Raw genomic sequence first — 5,116 nt, 5'->3', positions numbered from 1 at the left:
ATAATCCACTACACCAAGCACTTAGTGGCTGGGCCCACTCTAAACTGGAAACACACTTTTGCAAATACTTGAAGTTTAGCAAAACTTAAGAATTCTTGAAATTTCACATTGACAAACACTTTTCTTTTAAAAAAAAAAGTTGATGGATTTTAGGTCACCTATGGTAACTCCAAATGTGACTACAGCTGATGGTGATACTACATTCTCTTTTAGCAAATAATAATAATAATAATAATAATAATAATAATAATAATAATAATAATAATTAATAATTTATTTCAACACCACCCATCTGGCTGGGTTTCCCCAGTCACTCTGGGCAGCTTCCAGCAAAAGATTAGAAATACATTAAAGCATCAGTCATTATAAGCTTCCCAAAACAGGGCTGCCTTCAGATGTCTTCTAAACGACATATAGTTGTTTATTTCTTTGGCATCTGATGGGAGGGCGTTCCACAGGGCGGGCGCCACTACCAAGAGAGCCCTCTGCCTAGTTCCCTGTAACTTCACTTCTTGCAGTGAGGGAACCACCAGAAGGCCCTCAGCGCTGGACCTCAGTTACTAGAACAAAGATATAGCAGCCCTGCTCTCAATCTCAATCTCTCCAGCATTTCTATACAATGGGATGCCTTCTTAGTTCCGCGCAGAAAGGTAAGTCTCTCTCAACACCCAATTTAATACCTTGTGTTACCAAAGGGAGAGTTTTCTTTCAACTTCACTGAGTGCTGAAAAGAGACTGAAGGATAAATTTTCAAAGTGTGGTTTGGGGGCAGTGGGAAGATTCTATTGACTCTGTCAGAATCCATGTGGCTAAGACCTTGTAGGCAGTCTCACGAACTTCAGGCAAAAACATTGATTTCTCTGGAAATTCCACCTTGATGAATTGCTGTAGGGTCTTGGTCCCTCACAACACATCAGAAATTGCAGCATTAGCATATCTGTCTCTACTTAGACAAGTCAAATAGATTTTTTTTGGGGGGGAGGGCAAGGGAAGGCTAACAACCTCATGTATTTAAAACTATTGTTCCTTTATGGATTTAAGCTTGGTATGGATTTTACAAATGTCGGCAGCATTCTCTACCCTGGAGAAGTGGTCTTAACTGAGATATCTCTCTGGAGTGTTAAGCAGGGATCTTTTTGGGTGGAGTGATTTTCCTCATGAATGATTTTGCATGCAGAGCAGAGCTCTTTAAGGTATCATTACCCTTGGTTAGCGGGACGTGGGTGGCACTGTGGGTTAAACCACAGAGTCTAGGACTTGCCGATCAGAAGGTCAGCGGTTCAAATCCCCGCGACGGGGTGAGCTCCCGTTGCTCGGTCCCTGCTCCTGCCAACCTAGCAGTTCGAAAGCACCTCAAAGTGCAAGTAGATAAATAGGTACCACTCCGGCGGGAAGGTAAACAGCGTTTCCATGTGCTGCTCTGGTTCACCAGAAGTGGCTTAGTCATGCTGGCCACATGACCCGGAAGCTGTATGCCGGCTCCCTTGGCCAATAAGGCGAGATGACCACCTCAATCCCAGAGTCGGTCACGACTGGACCTAATGGTCAGGGGTCCCTTTACCTTTACCTTTAGCCCTTGGTTAAGGGCTAATGGCAGCTTACTTAAAAAGCCACCTAAAGAGGTTTTGCAGGACCATTATTCAAACCAGGGACTTCCTAGTTCATGGCTCAGATACTCCAGTTATATGTAAAACTGCCAATTAAGAAAACAGAATGAGTAGGGAAATGGCACAACTAGTCCAGCATTTTTTTTCTCCTGGTGGCCAATCAGATACTAATGGGAAGTGCAAAAGCAGAACCTGAGTACTTAACTTGTGATTCCCAGCAAGTGCACTTCAAAAGTATACTGTCTCTGACAGTGGAGGTGAAACAAAGCCATTGGAACTTTATCTGTCTAAAGGTAAAGGTAAAGGTACCCCTGACCATTAGGTCCAGTCGTGGCCGACTCTGGGGTTGCAGCGCTCATCTCTCTCTATGGGCCAAGGGAGCAGGTGTTTGTCCGCAGACAGCTTCTGGGTCATGTGGCCAGCATGACTAAGCCGCTTCTGGCAAACCAGAGCAGCGCACGGAAACACCGTTTACCTTCCCACTGGAGCGGTACCTATTTATCTACTTGCACTTTGAGGTGCTTTCCAACTGCTAGGTTGGCAGGAGCAGGGACCGAGCAACGGGAGCTCACCCCGTCGCGGGGATTCGAACCGCTGACCTTCTGATTGGCAAGTCCTAGGCTCTGTGGTTTAACCCACAGCGCCACCCGCATCCTTTATCTGTCTAATCCTCTTTTAAAGCCATTCAAGATGGTCCATGAGTTCTAGTGTTTTGAGAGGTATGGAATGCTTAACTGCCCATTTTCTTCACTCCATGCATAATTTTAAAAGAAGCTGAAGTGTTTCAACATCATGCCAGAATACAACTAAAAACAGCATTCCCTATATTCTCTATATTTTAGCAATAGCTGTCAATCATACAAAAATGAACACACCCTATTTATGTGTCATTGCATTTGGGGTGTCCTTTATTACTTAAAATATTATACTTTTCTGGTACTTTGTATCACACAGAGATGGAGAAATTCAATTCAGTTTTCCTTTAAAGGTGAACCTATCTAATTCTCACTTTCCAAAACAATGCATGAACTGAAAAACAGGCGTCCGTTGAAATTTGCACTTCTCTGAATTGTGCAATGCAGTTTCCCACCCAAGCAACATGCACAAAAATGAATTGCTTGCATCCATCTGTCTCGAAAGACAGTGGGGTACACCTTCTCTCCAGGACAGAAGCCTGGGCACTGTGTATGGAGGTCCTGCCCTACCCAGAGAACAAGACCCCCCCTTTCAACCTCCATCAAAGCAACTCAGCCAGGACATGTTCAAGAAAGCTGAATTGAAACACCTGTTGCCTTAATCCATTGATTGTGATCTCCATTGGTGTAAATCTTTACCACCCCCCTCTTGTAAATTTAAAGTGCACTTGTAAATTTAAAGTGAATTTAAAGAGCATCAGACTCCTTCTGGAAGCATTAAGCTAAGAGATGATCATCTAAAATGTCACTCCTTGATTAGTAACTGCAGGGGGGGGGGAGAGAAGGAAGAAGTTTTGATGCCCTGAGGCTTCCACCAGAAAAAACTTAAAATAAATGTAAATCTTTCCTCCCCTCCCCCCACCCCACAGAGTGGGATAAAGTTGAATTTCTAGAAGGTATTTCTCAGAGATTTCAACAAACTCTTCCTGGCTGGCACCATTTAAAAACCTTTCACATTCAATCACTGTCAGGAAGACGTGGTCTGTAGTCGGTTTTTATTTTCATTTTAAAGCACAATTTGAGTCTAAAATGTTATGTTTTTCACCTTAAGAATATTTTATTTCCTGCGTACCTCCACTCCTACCACTTCCATTCTCTAAAAAATTCTGTTGCTGAGGAGGCATCCTCATTTCCGACCACACTCAACCCTAGTGTCACAAAAACAAGGAAATGTATGAGCTCAGCTTCCACTCTAACAAATCCATCAGCAGGCCAAACCCTCAATCTTTTCCTCCCTGCTTCCTCAATCTTCTGATTTCAAACCCAACCACACCCCTCTTTCTTGGAGACACCTGCTCTCTTTCGTCCCATTGCTACTTTCAAGCTGTCCTCCTAGCCATGTCCCAAAGTCTACCAATTGCTACCTTCAGTGTCTTGTCATAAAACCTTCCCCCAAATCATTACTGAAAGCCAGGACATTTTGGCACCTGAAATGTTGGTGGACTCCAACTTCCATCATCCATGATGGTTGGCCATGCTACCTGTGGCTAATGAAAGTTGGAGTCCAAGAACACTGAACTATGTTGATGATCCATGTCTTAAAAGGATCACTGTCTATACCTTAGCTCATCTAGGTCATTCTGACCAGCTTGGGGAATTTGATGAGAAGGGTGGCTCAAACTCCAAGCCACTGTGGTGGAAATGGTAAATTGTTATCTTCCATAAATGAGCTAACCTTGGAAGGTTGTAAAGCTATAAAATTCACATCACAAAAGACAATGCTTTGGATGAAAAAAGGAGCCACTATGAACAAGCAACAGTGGGCCATCAGTCTTCCTAATAGATGGACGAAGATTAATCTTCTGTGCACTGGTTCATAGCAAATCATGCAATGTCTACCTTTTCTTCACTTAAAAAAGGGGGGGGGAGGAAAGGAGGCTGTTCCCTTTTATGTGTCAGAATCTTCTTTCAAATGTAGATTAATTTGTGCCCTCTTTTGGTGGTAAAACTCAGACTCTCAATCTTATATCCACACTAATAACAGTCTTCCATCTTTATTTTATCACACCTCTTTCCAGTCACTGGTGCCAAGCAAGGCAGGAGTTGGTGTTTCACCGGATTCCTGCTACAGGTAATCTTTGCAGGAAATAATTCCTGTTTGATGGTAATCTGACATACAAGGAAAGGAGAGTCAAGGATAGGGAAGACCATAGCAAATGAAAAGGAGCAGAGATGGTTCACCCAAGATAGGTCATTCAGGATGAACTAGTCTTTTTAACGAGTGATGTTGCCCACGTTTATTACACATATTGTCTGCTGTTCCAACTTCAGGAATGCTAAAGGTTTTTTTATGCTTTAGGAAATACATTCCACTTAGCTTCTTAGAGCTAAACTCCGTAGAGCGCTTCATCAAGTAATTCTTCTTCAAAGACCCTGAACAGCAACAAAAAGAACTGCTCAAATATTTATAGAGATGTTATTGCCATCAGAACAAAAGGTAGAAGAGTATTAAAGAAAACTCTTTATATAGTACCAAGCTTTATATGGGTTGGGATCTCAGAGTGGAGTTGGGCTGAAGCTCACACTGTTCCAATGTTTGTCTTCTTTGGACAAGGAACCAAGCCCATGGGAAGGCTGGCTTCACAGCATCCCAGCAACAGCATCATGGCTCTGCTTCCTCCCCTCTTGGCCGTAGATAAGCAGTACCAAGAGAAGGCAATCTCTTACCAGTAACAGAAATGTTTAATGAACGCAGCAAAAGAACAAGCAACCATTCTCAGAGTGCAGGTGCTCCCAATCAAGGCTCCTCCCACTTCCCTCTAGTCACTTCCGTCCTCTCGTCTCCTAGCCACCTGATCTCTCAACCACTGAGCC

This window comes from Podarcis muralis, chromosome 11 (genome assembly GCF_964188315.1).
Source record: "Podarcis muralis chromosome 11, rPodMur119.hap1.1, whole genome shotgun sequence".
NCBI classification, from domain to species: domain Eukaryota; kingdom Metazoa; phylum Chordata; class Lepidosauria; order Squamata; family Lacertidae; genus Podarcis; species Podarcis muralis.
This window is presented reverse-complemented; position numbering follows the sequence as displayed.